This window comes from Nerophis ophidion, linkage group LG10 (assembly GCF_033978795.1).
Source record: "Nerophis ophidion isolate RoL-2023_Sa linkage group LG10, RoL_Noph_v1.0, whole genome shotgun sequence".
NCBI classification, from domain to species: Eukaryota; Metazoa; Chordata; class Actinopteri; order Syngnathiformes; family Syngnathidae; genus Nerophis; species Nerophis ophidion.
Window position 1 is genome coordinate 17,250,128 of NC_084620.1, and position 23,671 is coordinate 17,273,798.

General features: G+C 40.5%; 1 protein-coding gene across 40 annotated transcripts in view; it reads left to right on the forward strand.

Moving 5' to 3' along the window:
* Nucleotides 1–23,671, forward strand: part of LOC133560307 (receptor-type tyrosine-protein phosphatase delta) — a 687,524-nt gene that overhangs the window by 314,845 nt on the left and 349,008 nt on the right. For all 40 annotated transcript variants that reach the window (XM_061912688.1, XM_061912687.1, XM_061912702.1 and 37 more), the window contains one exon: nucleotides 2,212–2,259. The gene's annotated coding sequence lies outside the window, so the exon portion shown is untranslated. The remainder of the gene's footprint in view (nucleotides 1–2,211; nucleotides 2,260–23,671) is intronic.

Below are 23,671 nucleotides of genomic sequence, written 5' to 3' on the forward strand. Positions count from 1 at the left end.
TCCATACACATGTATTTTGCTTGTCGAATGTGTCACAGGCCAATAAAAAAAAGAAGCTTCGGGCCACAAGCGGGTCCTGGGGCGCAATTTGGACACCCCTGGTATATCCATTCATTCATCCATCCATCCATCTTTTTCCGCTTATCCGAGGTCGGGTCGCGGGGGCAACAGCCTAAGCAGGGAAGCCCAGACTTCCCTCTCCCCAGCCACTTTGTCTAGCTCTTCCCGGGGATCCCGAGGCGTTCCCAGGCCAGCCGGGAGACATAGTCTTCCTACCGGTTGGACGTGCCCTAAACACCTCCCTAGGGAGGCGTTCGGGTGGAATCCTGACCAGATGCCCGAGCCACCTCATCTGGCTCCTCTCGATGTGGAGGAGCAGCGGCTTTACTTTGAGTTCCTCCCGGATGGCAGAGCTTCTCACCCTGTATCTAAGGGAGAGCCCCGCCACCCGGCGGATGAAGCTCATTTCGGCCACTTGGACCCGTGATCTTATCCTTTCGCTCATGACCCAAAGCTCATGACCATAGGTGAGGATGAGAACATAGATCGACCGGTAAATTGAGAGCTTTGCCTTCCGGCACAGCTCCTTCTTCACCACAACGGATCGGTACAACGTCCGCATTACTGAAGACACTGCACCGATCCGCCTGTCAATCTCACGATCCACTCTTCCCTCACTCATGAACAAGACTCCTAGGTACTTGAACTCCTCCACTTGGGGCATGGTCTCCTCCCCAACCCGGTATTTCACTGGTATAGACCAGTGAAATAACCTTTTTTTTTTCAAACAATAAAAATACACCCCATAGAGAAATTAAACAAAAACTTGTAAATATTATAAAAAAGCTACTATCCCAAAATGGGGCAGGCCAAGTCCTTTCAATTGGCACGACAAAGGTTGGCTTTGCAAATTGAGCACATATTCATAAAGTAACACTCCTCTTTCAAGCTTACACAATCACTGATGGCATATTTGTAAAGCTAACTCGTTGCTATCTATCAAACAAGATGATCTCCACTACAATACTTTACATACCGTGTTGCTGTATTCACTTTGACCTTTAAAGGAAACACATGATTTCTTTACGAAGGAAACACATTTCTCCCAAAAAAAAAAAAAATCTAAAACAATAAAAATACAGTTTTGTTTTAAAATGTTTTTACAATTTTGAATTAGGTTGTATTCAAGCCAAAAAAAAAACCACCTATGAACAATAATTGAAAAAACGACACTAAAAGAAATTCTAAAAAAAGTTAGACAAATTTTACAACAATTAAGTTACCATTGTCTCAAACAATACATAACCATTTCTAGAGCAATGAAAGAAAAACATTTAAACCCTGAAAAACAATGATTCTCAAAGACCAAAATGCTTAGTGTTTTTTCGTAACTACTAAAACAATGAAACAGACCTAGAACAAGGGCAGACAACCTCTACAACACAACACATGAGCAGAAAAATAAACAACGTATATGGAATCAAACATTACTAATAGAAAAATGAAGACATTCTGGAGCAATTAAATATTTTTTTGCAAACATTTCAAGAAAACTGAAAACGGCTTCTGCAACACTGAAAAAAAAAAATATATGTATACAATAACAATGTTACATAATAATAAAAAAAAATCCAACTTTTACATAGAACATTAGCAACATATTTTGGAACAATATGAAAAAAATGTTGAACTAGTAAAATGCACTATGTCTTCTAAATCATTAAAATAAGAATACAATACTCGGAGGTCGACTTTGTATTTTTAGCAAATGTAGCAATGTATTTCCAATAAAATGATCTAAACACAGAACTACAAGCTTGATTTTGCCTTGCGGGACGTAAATGGACTCTTAGCATCCATAGTAAGTAAACATTTTCTAATGGGATTTTGTACAAGGCAGCAGTGAGTTTTCCAGCATGTACATTAAGCTCAAGGCTTATAGATTTCCTTGGCGGCTTGCTGCTGTTCTCACAATGACTTCATTTGGAGTTAAATCAAGTTCTTTAGGACCAAAAATGTCCTTCATGGCAAAGTGGGACACAGCGTATTACTTACTTTTGACAATTTACTCCAGGGAGCACCTTTCCTGCCTCCGCCCCTTAGCCCTTGTCTTGCTTACGGGAGTTCCTCATTGATCAATCACTGTCAGAGAAGGCTGCTCTTTAATTGTTCTAATCATGACTGACAATCCTCTTTTTCTGTCTGTCACAGGTCTCAGGAGAGAGAATGTTCCCTGACTTTCACACCTTCAACCTCAAGGTAGGCTTTTTCTAAAGCCACGCTATTTCTAGAAGGGGCAGTTATATTTTACGGACATATGGTCTGTTATTGTAGGGGGCCCTGTAACGTGCCATGAAGCCACATGGAGATAAGAGAAAGGTGGCGACATGTATAGATCATTTCACTAGCCTGGATTGAATTATTATTTTATACTCTTTGCTAAAATGTTGAAGAAGAACTGTCTATTGTTTTAGCAATAGGTCCTGAAAAACAGCTTTGCGCTCCTGGCACATACACAAACTTTGACGAGGGTATTTTCAGTTTGTCTGCAAAACAAAGTGTTTTTCTCCTGTAAGCATTTGTTCAGTAGGTCTTTCAAAAACAACAATTAAAAGAAATACATTTTTTATTGCAAAGTCAGAGACAAAACAAGACAAACATCAATGCCAAACCATTAGGTTTGCATTTAAAATAATGTGTCGCCATTGAATATAAGACAGTATTTAAAGACAATAGGGGTAAAAAAGGTTTATATCCGAGTCGCAATTCTTATTTATTAAGATTCTGAATTGATTCATGATTTTCAAAGATCAATTATTTTGGTTGCGCATACACTCGTAGAATTTACATTCTGGCTTGGGGTGTTGTTGGTTGTGAACCCAGGATCCAGAGACAGCATGCCAAATCCAGGTAAAAATGTATTCAATAAACACAACTAGTGAAGACAGGGAGTGCACACAAAACAAAAACCACAGTTCCACAGGACTGGGCTGGCATATACAGCAGGTGTGTTCTGATTGCCAGGCAGGGACAGATAAGGAAGCCAGTGCCTGCACAGGAAAAATTGTGGAAAAAGGAGGAGGTAAACAGGAAATGGAAACACAAATAAGAATGCTGGCCAAGAAATAGAATAAAATACCAAAAACTACTAATCATTTTCTTGAGAGCTCATGCCCATACATCAGCAGTGAGGAGCGTTTGTAACGTGTAACCTGTTTTAAAAAGGTTTTAACATAGTTTATATTCCAAATAATACATTGCACGAATTGGTTTGAATATTGTTCAGCACGGTGGAGGAGGGATAGGTGCTTCACAATACGAAGGTCCTGGGTTTGATCCTGCGCTTGGGATCTTTCTGTGTGGAGTTTGCATGTTCTGCCCATGACTGCGTGGGTTCCCTCCGGCTACTACGGCTTCCTCCCACCTCCAAAGACATGCACCTGGTGACAGGTTGATTGTCAACACTAAAATTGGCTCTAGTGTGTGTATGTGAGTGTGACTGTTGGGGCGACTTGTCCAGGGTGTACGACGCCTTCCGCCCGAATGCAGCTGAGATAGGCTCCAGCCACCCCGAACGGGACAAGCGGTAGAAATTGGATGGATGGATGGACGGTGTGAATCGACACTAGTGTTGGATTAGGAATTTATTTCCAATTGAATTGTCTCCCCAAGAATCAGAATTGAATTGAACAGTGAGTTGTTGAAAGATTCACATCCCCAAGTCTTTTTTTTCTAGTGAACGTTTATATTTTAATGTTTGGGTCGATACAGTCAACTATCTACAGCAGTGCTTCTCAAATATTTTTTGTTGCGCCCCCCTCAGAAGAAGATCATATGTTGCGCCCTCCCCTCTGTCTTTCCACTGTGATTATACGTAGTATATTTTGTAAATATAATTTTTAACTATATCCCTGCATAACATTGTAAGCTCATTAACATTAAAGGAAACAACTTATGGCAGAAAAAAGCATGTTCTCCAAGGTCACACCCTGGTATTGTACAGCGCCACCCCAGGGGGGCCTGCCTCACTATTTCAGAAGGACTGATGTCCATCAATCAAGGACTGATCTCTCTGTACGATCAGTGTCAGAGCTTGGTCCGCATTGCCGGCAGTAAGTCGAACACATTTCCAGGGAGGGTTGGACTCCGCCAAGGCTGTCCTTTGTCACCGATTCTGTTCGTAACTTTTATGGACAGAATTTCTAGGCGCAGTCAAGGGATTGAGGGGTTCCGGTTTGGTGGCCGCAGGTTTAGGTCTCTGCTTTTTGCAGATGATGTGGTCCTGATGGCTTCATCTGGCCGGGACCTTCAGCTCTCACTGGATCGGTTCGCAGCCGAGTGTGAAGCGACCGGAATGAGAATCAGTACCTCCAAGTCCGAGTCCTTGGTTCTCGCCCGGAAAATGGTAGAATGCCATATCCGGGTTGGGAGGACACTCTGCCCCAAGTGTAGGAGTTCAAGTACCTAGGAGTCTTGTTCATGAGGGAGGGAAGAGTGGATCATGAGATCAACAGGTGGATCGGTGCGGCGTCTTCAGTAATGCGGACGTTTTACCGATCCGTTGTGGTGAAGAAGGAGCTGAGCCGGAAGGCAAAGCTCTCAATTTACCGGTCGATCTACGTTCCCATCCTCACCTATGGTCATGAGCTTTGGGTCATGACTGAAAGGATAACATCACGGGTACAAGCGGCCGAAATTAGTTTCCTCCCTTAGAGATAGGGTGAGAAGCTCTGCCATCCGGGAGGAGCTCAAAGTAAAGCCACTGCTCCTCCACATCGAGAGGAACCAGATGAGGTGGTTCGGGCATCTGGTCAGGATGCCACCCGAACGCCTCCCAAAGGAGGTGTTTAGGGCACGTCCAACCGGTAGGAGGCCACGGGGAAGACCCAGGACACGTTGGGAAGACTATGTCTCCCGGCTGGCTTGGGAACGCCTCGGGATCCCCCGGGAAGAGCTAGACGAAGTGGCTGGGGAGAGGGAAGTCTGGGCTTCTCTGCTTAGGCTGCTGCCCCCGCGACCCAACCTCGGATATGCGGAAGAAGATGGATGGATGGATGGATGATCGGATGATCTCCATCAAGGTGCGGAACCTATGTGGTGCTATATAACTCTAAATAAAACAAACCTCGGAAAAATTATTATCAGAGCCCAAAATATTCAACCAACAAATTCTCATAATAATAATAACAATTTGTGACTATTATGTGTATTGTAGCAGGAAATGGCTGTAAGGTAAAGGTTCCCTAGCTCCTGACAATACTGTCTGATGCGCCTTGCTGCTCCTTTCAATTGTCACTTGTTAGCTCATGTAGCGTTTCATGAATACAATAGCTGACATGACGCCATCTGTCACGTCTGGCCAAAAGACATGCGAACAATTGCAAACCACTGATATGCAAATCCGGGGGCCGCTCTACTTCATGCAAATGTCCGCCGCCGCTGATTTCCGAATGTCATTTATGTGACAGCTGCAACGCCAGCATCCATAATGTTTTGACTGCTGTGAGTAAATGGAATCCTGCTTGTCAGCAAATAAGAGGACGACGAGGAAGCGTCTCAGTGACATGATTGTTTTTGTCCAACTTTGAAACCATATTAAGGATTAACGCTGATGCAGTGATTTGTGAACGCTGGTAAAAATAATGCCTTAAATAGGAGGCTATTTCAACATTTTATATTGTACACTAGTCAGGTCTGCAATGGCATTTAGCGAGATTGCTATGCCATTGTCTGCAGTAAAAGATTATGTTCTAAACGGGGTGGGGGGGGGCCAACGTTTTTAAATTTAAAATGTAATCAGCACAATCACCATAAGCAATCAGTTCCTCTTCATTTCACCTGATCCAGCCCTCCACCACCAACACCATCCTTCACCCTGCTTTAAAAGAAATAATCTTATCAGGGCGCTCGGATTAAGTCTGTCTTGACTTTGATTAACATCAAAAAGTTTTTTGGGGGGGGAAGAAGGGCATCAAAAGTTGACATTTCAGAGGATGTACATCATGTGGACATACAGTGTAAGGCAGGAACTGTTTAACTTTTAAAGTGGAAAGGAAGTTGAAGCATTTTTTGTCATAAACTAATACGCAGCACCCAATTATTTCCCTGCTGTGGTAGAAGGTAATACAGTACACAAACATAAAAGGTGTTTAGTGCCAGATTATTATTTCAAATTTAAAAAATCTAAAAAATCGAAGGTATGCACTGGTTTAGCTTCTAATGCATCCCATTTAGGCAGAAAACAAGTCGCCGCCTAGTAGTGGTTGGGGACATTCTCAATAGTTTCCATCCCTGTTTGTGTCAAGTTAGCATTTATTGCATTTACTCACCAAAAGTGAGGTACTGTTTTACCTTTAACTGTATCCCGTTTAGGCAGCAAACTATTAAATAACCTGAACCTGACTTAGTCTCAATTGTTGAGTACAAATACATTTAGTTTAGGTCTTAGCTGCAGAACTACATATGAGGGATTGGTATCGGTTACATTTTATCCAATACAGGTGTAATATCAATACTTTAAAAAAAAATGTCTCTTTAGTTTGATAATATTAAAATACAATCTTAAAAAAAAGGTCAGAATTATCGCAGTAATTCAGAATGTGTAAAAAACCCCAATTAGCTTATTTTGTTCTGAAATCCGTGGAATGCACTTTGCTGGCAGTGACTCTGATTGGTGCATAATGAGGAAGTGTTGCTGTTGTGGCGGCAAGCGCTAAAGCAGAATGTGTGTGCGCTGTGCGTTTGGTGAAAGTGAGCATTGTTGTTGTTGTGTTAAGGTCAGACTGTCTGCCACTGTCAGGAACCTGCATTACTTGCACGATATCACCTTTGCACGTGTTGCAAGTGGCTGTTTGCACGTGTTGCAAGTGGCTGAGTCTGCATTCATTGAGCACTGAAATCAGGCATGGCTTGCTACTTCTGACATAATAAAACAGAGTTTCATTGTACCCATCTCTACTACAGATGCCACAGATTTCTGAACGGGAACAATTAAATACAAACCCCGTTTCCATATTAGTTGGGAAATTGTGTTATATGTAAATATAAACGGAATACAATGGTTTGCAAATCCTTTTCAACCCATATTCAGTTGAATGCACTACAAAGACAAGATATTTGATGTTCGAACTCATAAACTTAATTTTTTTTGCAAACAATAATTAACTTACAATTTCATGGCTGCAACATGTGCCAAAGTAGTTGGGAAAAGGCATGCTCACCACTGTGTTACATCACCTTTTCTTTTAAAAACACTCAAGAAACGTTTGGGAACTGAGGAAACTAATAGTTGAAGCTTTGAAAGTGGAATTCTTTCTCATTCTTGTTTTATGTAGAGCTTCAGTCGTTCAACAGTCCAGGGTCTCCGCTGTCGTATTTTACGCTTCATAATGCGCCACACATTTTGGATGGGAGACAGGTCTGGACTGCAGGCGGGCCAGGAAAGTATCCGCACTCTTTTACTACGAAACCACGCTGTTATAACACGTGGCTTGGCATTGTCTTGCTACAATAAGCAGGGGTGTCCATGATAACGTTGCTTGGATGACAACATATGTTGCTCCAAAACCTGTATGTACCTTTCAGCATTAATGGTGCCTTCACAGATGTGTAAGTTACCCATGCCCTGGGCACTAATGCACCCCATACCATCACAGATGCTGGCTTCTGAACTTTGCGTCTATAACAATCCGGATGGTTATTTTCCTCTTTGTTCAGGAGGACACCATGTCCACAGCATCCAATTATAATTTGAAATGTGGACACGTCCGACCACAGAACACTTTTCCACTTTGCATCAGTCCATCTTAGATGAGCTCGGGCCCAGAAAAGCCAGCGGCGTTCCTTGGTGTTGTTGATGAATGGGTTTTGCTTTGCATAGCGGAGTTTTAACTTGCACTTACAGATGTAGCAACCAACTGTAGTTACTGACTGTAGTTTTATGAAGTGTTCCTGAGCCCATGTGGTGATATCCTTTACACACTGATGTCGTTTTTGATGCAGTACCGTCTGAGGGATCAAAGGTCCGTAATATCATCGCTTACGTGCAGTGATTTCTCCAGATTCTCTGAACTTTTTGATGATTTTACGGACCGTAGATGGTAAAATCCCTAAATTCCTTGCAATAGCTCGTTGAGAAATGTTGTTCTAAAACTGTTCGAAAATTTGCTTACAAATTGGTGACCCTCGCCCCATCCTTGTTTGTGAATTACTTAGCATTTCATGGAAGTTGCTTTTATACCCAATCATGGCACCCAGCTGTTCTCAATTAGCCTGCACACCTGTGGGATGTTCCAAATAAGTGTTTGATGAGCATTTTTCAAATTTATCATTATTTATTGCCACTTTTCCCAACTTTTTTGTCACGTGTTGCTGGCATCAAATTCTAAAGTTAATGATTATTTGTAAAAAAAAAAATGTTTATCAGTTTGAACATCAAATATGTTGTCTTTGTAGCATATTCAACTGAATATGGGTTGAAAATTATTTGCAAATCATAGTATTGCGTTTATATTTACATCTAACACAATTTCCCAACTCATATGGAAACGGGGTTTGTATATACAACTACTGTTAATGTAGGTGGGGACGATGTGGTAGAAGTTGGAGAGGTCCTGATACCAGTTGTGGGATCGTATCTGGCCGATTTTTTCCTTTTTTAACTAAAATGAACTGATGAACCTAAGCTAATCTTTACCCCAGCTGTGTTCTGTTCACATGGCTCAATATTGTACAGTGGAACCTGACTTTAGGAATTTCATTGGTTCTTGAACATGCTACATAAACTGAAAACTTTGAATAGTGAAGCATGGTTCTCTATAATAATGAATGTAAACATGAATAATTGGTTCCAGCCTTGACAAAAGTCCCTTATTTAGTAAAAAACTGCAAACTTTGAAGACACTATCATGATATATAGAGTATATATAGAGTATGAATGCATGTGTGTGTGTGTGTGTAATATATATATATATATATATATATATATATATATATATGTATATATATATATATATATGTATATATATATATATATATATATATATATATATATATATATATATATATATATATATATATATATATATATATATATGAGTATTTAAACACACTGCTATTTTGCAAGTTTTCCCACTTAGAAATCATGGAGGGGTCTGAAATTTTCATGGTAGGTGCATGTCCACTGTATGAGAGATAACCTTAAAAGAAAAATCCTGAAATCACAATCCATGATTTTTTTTTAAACAATTTATTTGTGTGACACAGCTGAAAATACGTATTTGAACACCTGTCTATCAGCTAGAATTCTGACCCTCAAAGACCTGTTAGTCCGCCTTTAAAAGTCCTCCTCCACTCCACTGTATTATCCTCAATCAGATGCACCTGTATGAGCTGCATAAAGACACCTGTCCACCGCATACAATCAGTAAGACCCAAACATTCAGCATGGCTAAGAGCAAAGAGCTGTCCAAAGACACCAGAGACAAAATTGTACAACTCCACAAGGATGGAAAGGGCTACGGAGAAATTGCCAAGCAGCTTGGTGAAAAAAGGTCCACTGTTGGAGCAATCATTAGAAAATGGAAGAAGCTAAACATGACGGTCAATCTCAATCGGAGTGGAGCCCCATGCAAGATATTAACTGGTGATGCTAAGAAAGGTGGGGAATCAGCCCAGGACTACACGGCAGGACTTGGTCAATGACCTGACAAGAGCTGGGACCACTGTTTCCATGGTCACTGTTGGTAATACACTAAGACGTCATGGTTTGAAATCATGCATGGCACGGAAGGTTCCCCTGCTTAAACCAGCACATGTTAAGGCCCGTATTAAGTTTGCCAATTACCATTTGGATGATCCAGAGGAGTCATGGGAGAAAGTCTTGTGGACAGATGAGACCAAAATTTACCTTTTTGGTCATTATTCCACTATGTGTGTTTGGAGGGAAAAGAATGATGCGTACCATCCCAAGAACACCATCCCTAGTGTGGAGCGAAGCATGGGTTTGTTAGCATCATTCTTTGGGGGTGTTTTTCTGCTCATGGGACAGGAAGACTGTACCTTATTAAGGAGAGGATGACTGCAGCCATGTATTAAGGAGAGGATGACTCCAGCCATGTATTGTGAGATTTTGGCCAAAAACCTCCTTCCCTCAGTCAGATCATTGAAGATGAGTCGTGGCTGGATCTTCCTAGATGACAATGTCCCAAAGCACACAGCCACGAAAACCAAGAAGTGGCTTTGTAAGGACCATATCAAGGTCCTGGAGTGGCCTAGCCAGTCTCCAGACCTAAATTCAATTGAAAATCTTTGGATGGAGCTGAAAGTCTGTGTTACTCAGCGACAGCGATGGGCCTGCTGGAGGAAGAGATGGCGGCGGCAGTATCGCAGAAAGTGACAATATCATCTGCAGCGGACTAATCGTAGATGAGGAGGTGAAGGAGTCCGGGCTCAGGGAGAGTGGTGGAGCCAAAACAGGAAGAGTGATGAATACAGAAAATAACCAAACACACAACATATGTCAGACCTGTCACAAACCCATCAGACCTGTGGGACAGGTCTTGACAGGCATGTCCATATGTTGGAATTGTTCATATTTAATTGTGTCTTGTCTATGATCCATCATATAGTTTTCTATTATCCAGTTAAGGGAAGTGAAGTGAAGTGAATTATATTTATATGGCGCTTTTTCTCTAGTGACTCAAAGCGCTTTACATAGTGAAACCCAATATCTAATTTTTACATTTAAACCAGTGTGGGTGGCACTGGGAGCAGGTGGGCAAAGTGTCTTGCCCAAGGACACAACAGCAGTGACTAGGGTGGCGGAAGCGGGGATTGAACCTGCAACCCTCAGGTTGCTGGCACGGCCGCTCTACCAACCGAGCTATACCGATTAAAAAAAGTTAAAGTAACAGTGAGTTCAGAGAGTTTAGTTTTTTCAAGCAGTTATGGCATTGTGTTAGCATTAACATACTGCAAGATGCCAATTTGGCTCATGTTTAGTCCTACACTCAAGCATTAATAAAATGTCTTGTAATGACTTTGCTGGCAAAGGAGAATTAAACGTCTAAAACGCTTCGGGGATCAGTGTTGAATTACAATCAATGGGAAACGCAGTGGGTTCCCGAGGTGTTTGGCCACTTGTTTAGAGTGAGCACTTTGTTATTGATGCCGTCGCTCAATTGGTGAGCCAGGGCCGAAGCTCGTTCTTCTTCTTGAGCACAAGCATTGATTGGCAAACGTCGTGCTTACTTAGTGCTTTCACACCTAGCCATGCATTTATTCTGTTGCAGGAGTCTGGGGAATAGGTAGAAGCTATTAAGCTACTGGAAGCCAATGCAATGAATGCAGAGTGTTGTATAATCATGTTTGAACTTACAATGTATATTATTTTATATACTAGCTTGCCCACTAATACTAAAAACCTCTCAGGTAAGGTAATGCCCGATCCACATGGGTACAAGAGAGTTGCTATTTTTTATATTTTAAGTCAATACATTGTCAACAATATCTTTAATTGATACAATTACTAGACTTTTGTACTGGGCCACCACTAGTACAGTATTAAAAACCAGGGCTAATCAACTGGTGCCAAATTCAGCTGGTAAAATATATCAGATCGGCCACACGTTAGGTTTAAAACCGAAATGTACAAACAGCCGTCACAAAGAGAATCTTTGACTAGCGATTTCTGCAGTAATTCCTTAAAACATCAATGCTCTCCTTTCAAATAGAGGAGCTCTTACGAGCAGGAGTCCTTAAAATAACACGGGCCAACATTGAAGTACTCATGTCATATCGACAGAGCAGTTGTCCAACCTTTATTGAACCAAGGCACACATTTTACAGTTTTCAAATACCTCCCAGCACACCACAAAGTGTGCCATTAACTATTCTGTTGTATGAATTGACATCAAGGTTGAAGGATAAGGGAAACACCCTCATAAATGTTGGCGTTTTGATGTATGGTTTGTACTTTTATTGCATCAGTAGAATAGTTACTGTTCTCCTCCAGAGTCCAGCACACCCAGATGTCACAGCAAAGATAGAGTAATACCTCTATTATACCACGAGGGGGGATTATGTGGACAAATGCGCACCACTTCTGTCTAGTGAACAAGAAGACCACATCCTTCGCCAAATGATGGACAGAATAATAATGGGCTATCTTCTGTTCTGATGCAGACAGTCAATGTTTTGTCCGTTAATATGTGTTGCTTGCATATAGATGACATAATCAAACCAATAAAGTGACAGTTGATAATTTACGATGACACACCTGATGATCTCCAACGGTTCAATGAGGCAATGTCCACACGAACACGGAGAGTTTCAAAAACTCTTATTTAGGGTTAAAACGATCTCCATCCGCACAGGTGTAGTTTCAAAACTGTCTATGTCTACACTTAAAACGCATAGACCTGCTGTCATGCACTTTTTGTCCAATCTGATGCCTGAAAAAAGCAGCAACAGCTGAGTGGCATTACACCTCTTTTATGTTTATTTTGATATACTAGGCGTATACAATGACATGTAGATTATTTTTAAAACCAGCCTGCACTTACACAGAGCCCTGGGACCATTATTAATCTTTTTTTTTTTCAGTGTTTAATGTGCACATGCATGCCGGTGCTGCTGAAACCCAACACTCATAGAATTACAACATGTTTAATCACCAATATGGTGATGTATTACATGTGCAGTGAATTGTACATTATTTCTAAAATCAGCATGCCTTAACGAGCCAAGGAGACCTTTTTACATGTTTAAGTGCCGATATAAAACACACGGACGTGCGTGCGCCACTACAAAACTCTCGTGGAATTATAAAGCATTTAATCATCGATACAGTGATACAGTACGTGTGCAATGAAGTGTATATTGTCTTTAACATCAGTACACACTACAAGGAGGACGCTACACCATGTTTTTTTTGTTGCTTGGTCGCTTTTTAGATGTGTGCACGATCGCGCCTGGCTCCATCTACAAAACCCACAACTCGTGAAGTTGGCACGTTGTTTAAATCATAAATAAAAACAGAATACAATGATTTGCAAATCTTTTTCAACTTATATTCAATTGAATAGACTGCAAAGACAAGATACTTAACATTCAAACTGGAAAACATTTAATTTTTTGCAAATAGTAGTTTATTTGGAATTTGATGCCTGCAACATAAAAGATGGCGCAAGTGGCAAAAAAGACTGAGAACATTGAGGAATACTCTAACACTTATTTGGAATATCCCACAGGTGAACAGGCTATTTAGGAACAGGTGAGTGCCATGATTGGGTATAAAACCAGCTTCAATAAAATGCACAGTCATTCACAAAACAAGGATGAGGCGAGGGTCACCACTTTGTCAACAAATGCGTGAGCAAATTTTTGAACAGTTTAAGAACAACATTTCTCAATGAGCTATTACAAAGAATTTAGGGATTTCACCATTTACGGTCTGTAATGTCATTAAAAGGTTCAGAGAATTTGGAGAAATCACTGCACATAAGCGATGATATTATGGACCTTTGATCCCTTAGGCAGCACTGCATCAGAAAGCAACGTTGTGTAAAGGATATCACCAAATGGGTTCAGGACCACATCAGAAAACCAGTGTCAGTAACTACAGTTGGTCGCTTCATCTGTCAGTGCAAGTTAAAACTCTAATATGCAAAGCGAAAGCCATTTATCAACAACACCCAGGGATCCCGAGCTCATCTAAGATGGACTGATGCAAAGTGCAAAAGTGTTCTGCGGTCTGACGAGTCCACGTTTCAAATTAGTCTTGGAAACTGTGGACGTCGTGTCCTCTGGAACAAAGAGAAAAAGTACAATCCGGATTGTTATAGGCGCCAAGTTGAAAAGCCCGCATCTGTGGCATGGGGGTGTATTTTAGTGCCCAAGGCATGGGTAATTTACACATCTGTAAAGTCACCATTAATGCTGAAAGGAACATACAGGTTTTGGAGCAACATATGTTGCTATCTAAGCAACGTTATCATGGACGGGCCTGCTTATTTCAGCAAGATAATGCCAAGCTGTGTGTTACAACAGCGTGGCTTTGTAGTAAAATAGTGTGAGTACTAGACTGACCTGCCTGTAGTCCAGACCTGTCTCCCATTGAAAATGTGTGGCGCAATATTATGCCTAAAATACCACAACGGAGACCCCGGACTGTTGAACAATTTAAGCTGTACATCAAGCAAGAATGGGAAATAATTCCACCCGAAAAGCTTCAAAAAATTGGTCTCCTCAGTTCCCAAATGTTAATTAAATGTTGTTAAAAGGAAAGGCCATGTAACACAGTGGTAAATATGCCCCTGTGCCAACTTTTTTGCAATGTGTTGCTGCCATTAAATTCTAAGTTGATGAATATTTGGCACAGGGGCATTTTTACCACTGTGTTACATGGCCTTTCCTTGTCTTGTCTTTGCAGTCTATTAAATGGAATATAAGTTGAAAAGGATTTGCAAATCATTGTATTCCGTTTGTATTTACGAATCACACAACATCCCAACTTCACTGGTTTTGGGTTTTGTACAAAATTTGAAGAAACACACGCAAACTAACTTCATGATTTGTTGGTAAAAACAGTAAGAACTAAAAACAAAAGCTAGTTTTGCACCTTTCATATTACACATAGCAAAAAGTATTGCTTGTCAAAGATGTCCCATCAGGTGGAGGTTCGACAGCTATCGTAACCAAAACAGCTGACTGTAATTAGCGCTGGCGGGAGTGTCGCAAAGCCCATTTCAATGTACAGTATCTTTTTTATTAATGTTGAGTGAACATAGCAGCATGTTTACGTTCATACATAAAGTAAGTCCTCCTAAAGTGTTTTGAAAGGCAGCAAAGCAGTGTCGTTGAGCTTTAGAACTGACAGCGCACAACAGTGACGTCGTCATCACAATTTTCCGATTGTGCCGCGTACTCGCATAAGCCAAGCATAGAGTTTTGGAACACTACACTTTGGCCAGTGTTTGCAAATGTCTGCATTTTTAAAGACAGAAGTATACATTTACGTGTGGACAAGAGGCCTAAACGCAGAGCTAAGTATGCGTTTGATAAGTATCCATGTTTTGCGGCGCAGCGGTTGGGAATCACTGTAGTAGAATTTAAATGGTGCTTTTACAATAAATTCCTACAAGTAGCACTGTGCTTGTCATGTACAAACCCCGTTTCCATATGAGTTGCGAAATTGTGTTAGATGTAAATATAAACGGAATACAATGATTTGCATATCATTTTCAACCCATATTCAGTTGAATATGCTAGAAAGACAACATATTTGATGTTCAAACTGATAAACATTTTTTTTTTTTTTTTTGCAAATCATTAACTTTAGAATTTGATGCCAGCAACACGTGACAAAGAAGTTGGGAAAGGTGGTAATAGATACTGATAAGTTTGAGGAATGCTCATAAAACACTTATTTGGAACATCCCACAGGTGTGCAGGCTATTGGGGAACAGGTGGGTGCCATGATTGGGTATAAAAACATCTTCCCAAAAAAGGCTCAGTCTTTCACAAGAAAGGATGGGGCGAGGTACACCCCTTTGTCCACAACTGCGTGAGCAAATAGTCAAACAGTTTAAGAACAATGTTTCTCAAAGTGCAATTGCAAGACATTTAGGGATTTCAACATCTACGGTCCATAATATCATCAAGAGGTTGAGAATCTGGAGAAATCACTCCACGTAAGCGGCATAACCCGAAACCAACATTGAATGACTGTGACCTTCGATCCCTCAGACGACACTGTATCAAAAACGGACATAAATCTCTAAAGGATATCACCACATGGGCTCAGGAACACTTCAGAAAACCACTGTTACTAAATACAGTTCGTCGCTACATCTGTAAGTGCAAGTTAAAGCTTTACTATGCAAAGCGAAAGCCATTTATCAACAACATACAGAAACGCCGCCGGTTTCCCGGGGCCCAAGATAATCTAAGATGGACTGATGCAAAGTGGAAAAGTGTTCTGTGGTCTGACGAGTCCACATTTCGAATTGTTTTTGGAAATATTCGACATTGTGTCATCCGGACCAAAGGGTAAGCGAACCATCCAGACTGATATCGACGCAAAGTTCAAAAGCCAGCATCTGTGATAGTATGGGGGTGCATTAGTGCCCAAGAGATGGGTAACTTACACATCTGCGAAGGCACCATTAATGCTGAAAGGTACATACAGGTTTTGGAACAACATATGCTGACATCTAAGCGACGTCTTTTTCATGAAATAAACATCTAAGCGCTGTTTATTTCAGCAAGACAATGCCAAGACACATTCTGCACGTGTTACAACAGCGTGGTTTCGTAGTAAAAGAGTGCGGGTACTTTCCTGGCCCGCCTGCAGTCCAGACCTGTCTCCCATCGAAAATGTGTGGCGCGTTATGAAGCGTAAAATACGACAGCGGAGACCCCGGACTGTTGAACGACTGAAACTCTACATAAAACAAGAATGGGAAAGAATTCCACCTTCAAAGCTTCAACAATTAGTTTCCTCAGTTCCCAAACGTTTATTTAGTGTTGTTAAAAGAAAAGGTGATGTAACACAGTGGTGAACATGCCTTTTCCCGACTACTTTGGCACGTGTTGCAGCCATGAAATTCTAAGTTAATTATTATTTTTTTAAAAAGTAAAGTTTATGAGTTTGAACATCAAATATCTTGTGTTTGTCATGCATTCAATTGAATATGGGTTGAAAAGGATTTGCAAACCATTGTATTCCGTTTATATTTACATCTAACACAATTTCCCAACTCATATGGAAACGGGTTTGTAGAATATATTTGACTATTTGTTGTAAGATTCTAAAAACAGCAGCTATTACTCCTTATTTGACACAAGTCAATCATTTACAGTAGTTTTTTTTTTTACATACAAATCCTAGATAATGCCACCTGTCTTGTTGGAGTCAGATATTGATGCAATGTATTCACTTGAAAGTTACCTTCACTACCCAAAATATGCTGTTTATTTTCAGACTGTTTACATTAAAACCCAGCCAGCAGGGAAATGGCTCTGCTAATAAAAAGTTAGATGGACTAATCTTGCCAACACTGGACTGAACCAAAAGACCTTTTAGAAAGCGCCAAAAAATGACAAGCGATTATCAAAGCGCCTCCAGGCTGGAGACGGTGTAATCCCCCGGATGTTGAAGTCCGAATTAGATCCCTCAAACAATGTCAGCTTGCCTATGCCGGTTAAAGCCTCACCATTTTAGTCCCAAAATGAAGTTGACCCCGTCAGAAAGCTTAAGGATGTAACAAAGCCCCCCGAGCTGTCATTTTCCTTCATCTGCTTTCATCTCTTCGCTGTAATAAGTCCACACTCCAGTCAGACCACAGGGCTAATAAGGCTTTTATCTGCTTTCTGATATTAGATATTAGCACCTCATCAACATTAAGCCAGCGGTGCGCTCTACCCCCTCCTTCCTCCTTCACGATTTGCATCATCCCAACCATGTCCCCCAAAGAAATCTTATCAAATTAAAATGAAGCAGCCATGTTGAATCGCCCGAAGGATGCCGCTACCCATCACTCAATGCCAAGCAACTCTAGTGCGTTCATGCTGCTCGTACAATTTATTTGGTCAGGTTTGAACGTGATCATCTTACCACACAAGCACCAAACAGGCGGCTTGAGACATCTTGTGATAAATGGGTTTAGGTCAATTTTTCAGGGGAACTCTAGTGTTTTTTGGTTCATTTGCACTCAAATGTGAATGCCACTAGGATCAAAGGCAGGAACCCATTTTTAAAATGACAGTAAAAAGCCTCCAGCAAGGAGCAAAAAAAGTCTAAATATTACAAGACTGAGGGAAAAATAATACAAGACTAAATATAAAGTATTACAATACTAAAGGTAAAATATTTTACGACTAAAGCAATTGTATTACAACAGTAAAGGTTACACATTACAGCGTGTTACAACAAAAAAGCTGTTTTAAAAAAATAGTATCGTAATATTACAAGAAATAGGTTGCCTTTTTTATTATTAAAAAGAGTACTTTTGGAAAAAAGGTTTAGAAAAAACAACAACACAATTTTACATTTATAAATACAAAAGGCAGGGTACTCAGTGGCCTAGTGGGTAGAGTGTCCGCCATGAGATTGGTAGGTCGTGAGTTAAAGTTCCGGCTGAGTCATACCAAAGACTATAAAAATGGGACCCATTACCTCCCTGCTTGGCACTCAGCATTAAGGGTTGGAATTGGGGGTTAAATCACCATAAATGATTCCCGGGCGTGGCACCGCTGCTGCCCACTGCTCCCCTCACCACCCAGGGGGTGATCAAGGGTGATGGGTCAAATGCAGAGAATAATTTTGCCACACCTAGTGTGTGTGACAATCATTGGTACTTTAACTTTAACTTAACAAACTAGAGAAGTCACCACCTCATTGCAGGACAAACACAGACAGACAGACAGACAAGACTACATACTGCTAGAGTAGACAGAAAAAAAAAAAAAAAAGCTAAAACTCTTGTCTATGTTGGCCCTCCGAGGAGGTGGCGACTTGTCCAGGGTGTACTCTGCCTTCTGCCTGAGTGCAGCTTGGATAGGCTCCAGCCCCCCCGTAACCCCAAAAGGGACAAGCGGTAGAAAATGGTTGGATGGATAATACAAATTGTGCACATGTGATTTCACCATGCATAGACAACAACAAAACAAAAACACAATTTCAACACCCACGGCACGGCCAGTGACAGGAACAGACCCAACAAAGCAGCCAAAAGAGCCAACACTGTCCAGTCCACGCAAAAAAGTGAGAATCTGTCAAAGGAGACCGATGGGGTAAGTACATGCTCGATCAGCAGGGGCTCCGTGAAGCTTGTCCATCCCAATGCTCAATGTTAGTCGCTCTGCAGCCCTGTCGTCTCGTCCGCATCTCCGTCCACACGTACTCCGGTGTGGCAGAGAGCCAGCAGCCGGTCCCCAGCACTACCTTGGCCGCACCTCCCTCCCGGGCAGATCCAAAAGTGCCCCGAAATAACACCAAAAAGCAGCGCAGAAGCCATGAAAGTGCCACCTAATGTTGCTATCCAAAAGTCAATAAATATACGAAAACCAGGAGGGAAACATTGCAAATACAAAGGGGAAAACACAAGAGCACAGTGCTTCTGCGGACAGTAGCCACAACATTTTATTTGTTTTTAACTTAATTGTAGGTCTGTGAATCGTTGGGTGTCCCACGATTCGATTCAATATCGATTTTTGGGGTCACGTTTCGATAATATATCATTTTTTTTCGATTCGATTCGATTCTCGAGTGAAAAACGATTTTTTCCCGATTTAAAAGGATTCTGTATGCATTCAATACATAGGATTTCAACAGGATCTACCCCAGTCTGCTGACATGCTAGCAGAGTAGTAGATTTTTGTAAAAAGCTTTTATAATTGTAAAGGACAATGTTTTATCAACTGATTGCAATAATGTAAATTTGTTTAAACTATTAAACGAACCAAAAATATAACTTATTTTATCTTTGTGAAAACATTGGACACAGTGTGTTGTCAAGCTTATGAGATGCGTTGCAAGTGTAAGCCACTGTGACACTTTATTTTTATTTTTATAAATGTCTAATGATAATGTCAATGAGGGATTTTTAATCACTGCTATGCTGAAATTATAACTCTTATTGATACTGATGTTGATAATATTCATTTTTGTTTCACTACTTTTGGTTTGTTCTGTGTCGTGTTTGTGTCCCCTCTCAAGTGCTCTGTTTATTGCAGTTCTGAGAGTTGCTGGGTCAGGTTTGGTTTTGGAAATGGATTGCATTGTTATGATATTGCTGTTTACTAGTTTGTTGGATTGATAAAAAAATAAATTAATATTTTTTTTTTGTTTTTTTTGGGAAAATCAAAAAAAAAATAGATTTTTTAAAAATTAGAATCGATTCTGAATCGCACAACATAAACAATTCGATTCGTATTCAAATCAATTTTTTCCCACACCCCTACTAAATTGTATTCTTATTATCATCGTAATGAGAAACCTGTATTGACAATGAGTAGAGCAGAATAAGATACAGTTTGAAAACCTGTGCCTCAATAGCTATGAACCTCACTGCACGTCACTGACAGCCATGTAGCAACTGAAATGACATGCTGTTGTACAAACAAGATATTAAGATAAGGTTGCTTAGTGTGTTTAATAAAAGAGCAACGTACAATATATGAAAGCTATCCCTAAATTACTGATGTTGTGATGTGATATAAAACAATCTAATTAAAATGGAATTACTTTGACCTCCTTAGAGGAGCTGGTTGTGTCGTTGGGCGCTAATATAATGGTAGGGGAAAACACATTTTTATATTTGGTGTGGACTAAAACTACAAGTGTGAACACAGCCTGAGTTTGCAAGCAGAGCAAATCGGCCATGATCTTTATAAAATACTTTGAAATGGTTCCTGGCAGAAGCGAATGAATGATAAATGCTGCGCTGGAGGCGATGAAAATATGTCTGAGTGACATAATCAGGATTTGTTGGTTGAAAAAAAATAAAACTATAAATAGAAACTTCAAATGGGTGATCTTTGCCATCTTTACTGCAGGGGGTAGTAGCGCATCTGTAATGCCTTTGCATCATAAACCTTAAAAACACAGAAATGTTTTGTCATTAACATACTGACACATGACAAGGGTTTATATTTGTCTATAGAAGTATACAAATCCACTGTTTCTAGCGTGTGGGAGGAGTGCAAAGGTTTCTTATCGTCCCTCGTGGCATCTTTTGTCAGGTGCTGTGTGAAGAAAAAAAAAAAAGAGAAATATTAACTGGAAAATATAGCTGGGAGAGATAGAAAATAAATTACTCGGCTGTGGAAAGGAACAAGAAGGAAGATATTTATCAAGTGGAGATGGAAATGTCTGCTAAGTCTGTGCCCTGGCCTTGAAAAATTAAAGGGATGTTTAGCTGCGATGGACCATGACACGTTCAAAATGGCAATTCATAATTGACCTTTTTGAATTTTTTAGCTTTACTTACAGTCACAAGACTAGGGATGTGTTGATCGATTGGTCACAGATCAGTATCAGACGATTTTTGTGAAATATTAAGTGATCGCAATTGCGTGTTAATGCCTTTAAGATACTTAATAAACTCTTACTTGACTCTGCATTTAGGCCCTTTCGTCCACACTTACTTTTGTACTTATGAACGCATACTTTTGCAAACGCTGTCCAAGGTGAAGGGTTTCCAAAAATCTGGGCTCAGCGTATGCTCGTACACAGCTCAAACAGAGACTTGTACTCCTCTGATGACATCACGGTTGTGCGCTGTCATTAACAAAGCTCAACAACACTGCCTTGCTGGCTATAAACACATTAAAAAAGGACTTACTGTATGTTACACCATAAATATACCACTCTATATTGATGAAAAGACGAATCAAAATGAGCCTCGTGAGACTCCCGCACGAGACAATGACAGTCGACTGTTTTGGATACGATCATTATCGGATCTCCAGCTGATGGAACAACTTTCACAAGCAAGACTTTTTGCTGTGCAATATTATCTCATGTTTTTAATTCTTGTTTAAGTTGGCTTGAGTGTGTTGGTTCCATTTGTGTAGACGGGGAGAGCGCCACCATGCGCACGCATTACATGCCCAATGATTATTTGTCCTCCTTGTTCGTGTGTACTGGTGTTGAAGACAATGTACACTTCATTGCACATTAAATATATCTCTATCCTGATCAAAATATACGTTATAATTCCACGATTTTTGCAGCGGCACACGTAAGTCTGTGAACTTTGGCACTTAACTATTAAAAAGTGTTTTCCTTGGCTCCTTGTCAGTCTGCGCTGATATTAGAAATTTGTGAGTTTGTGTGTAGACCAATACAGTTTTGAAACTACACTTGTGTGGATGGAGATGGTTTTAATCCCGGCTATGCATTTTTGTTTGTGTGGACATGGTCTTAATGCAAATCACAAACGGTGATCCCTATCGGTGATACTATTTATTTTTAATCTCCCGGCTGACAAGTGACTAGCAGCTAATTCTGTATCTCCATGCAGTATGGAGACGCTCACCTAAGGTATTATTAATAATAATAATAATAATCACCTCAATTACAGCAAATTTACATTATTTTGTATCTTAAGTATCATTATCACTCAAGTTAAAATATCACATACATTATCACTGGAGGATGAGGCTAAATAAGTTAAGCAAGCCAGGAGCTGTAATGCTAATAGCTCAGCAAACTGCTAAACATGAAACAACACCATGAAATAAGTGCTTAGTAAACTTTAAGACGTGTGTTTGAAACCGTATTTTCACAATTCAACAACATTTACATTTTAGTCAAAATAATGTTTTGTTGTTTTTGTTAATGATTACCAAGTCAAAAATAATTCCTTGGACACAGGAGGACTTTGAAGGGGAAAACCAAATGATTTAAATGAGCAGTTAGTAGTGTTTGCTTTTTAGTTATTTTTAGTTAGTTCACTTTGTTTTCCTCACACAATTGTGTGTAGTAATAGAAACTAAGGAACTAGTTTGAATATCGCGTTGATGTTATTAAATAGTCAATAGCACTCAACATAGATATATTGAAAATTGTACAGTTAGACATTTGACCGGCATCAGTATTGGTATCGGTCGATGTCGTTCATGGATGATCAGTATCGGAATCGGCAGCATAAAACCTTGTTTGGAACACTCCTGGATACTACTATAGAAATGACTATACTTAAGAGTAGTCATTGTACAGGTTGTTTAGCAGTATATATCTAGTAACTACTGAGAAAGACTTACAGTGAATCCAGAAAGTATTCACAGCGCTTTTTCCATATTTGGTTATATTACAGCCTCATTCCAAAATGTGGGTAGCACGGTGGAACAGGGGTTAGTGCATGTGCCTCACAATACGAAGGTCCCTGAGTAGTCCTGAGTTTAATCCCGGGCGTGGATCTTTCTGTGTGGAGTTTGCATGTTCTGCCCGTGACTGCGTGGGTTCCCTCTGAGTACTCCGGCTTCCTCCCACTTCCAAAGACACATGCACCTGGGGATAGGTTGATTGACAACACTAAATTGGACCTAGTGTGTGAATGTGAGTGCGAATGTTGTCTGTCTATCTGTGTTGGACCTGTGATGAGGTGTGCCCCGCCTTTCACCCATGTGCAGCTGAGATAGGCTCCAGCACCCGCAGAGACCCCGAAAGGGACAAGCGGTTAAAAAGTGGATGGATGGATGGATTCCAAAATGTAATACATTTGTCTTTGTCCTGAACATTCTACACATAATACTCCATAATGACAATGTGAAAAAAAAATTAGGGTATGTTTTTGTAATATAAATGTAATAGAAAAATCACATGTACCCAGAATCCCATGTATCCTGAACTCTTCCGGGCTACATTATACACCCCCGCTACCACCAAACCTCGCCCCCCCCAACCCCGCCCACCTCAACCGATGCACGGAGGTGGGGGTGGTGGTGGTGGTGGTAGTAGTGGGGGTGTATAATGTAGCCCGGAAGAGTTAGGGATGCATGGGATTCTGGGTATTTGTTCCGTTTTGTTTATGTTGTGTTACAGTGCGGATGTTCTCCCGAAATGTGTTTGTCATTCTTGTTTGGTGTGGGTTCACAATGTGGCACATATTAGTAAGAGTGTTAAAATTGTTTATGTCACAACCCTCAGTGTAACCTGTATGGC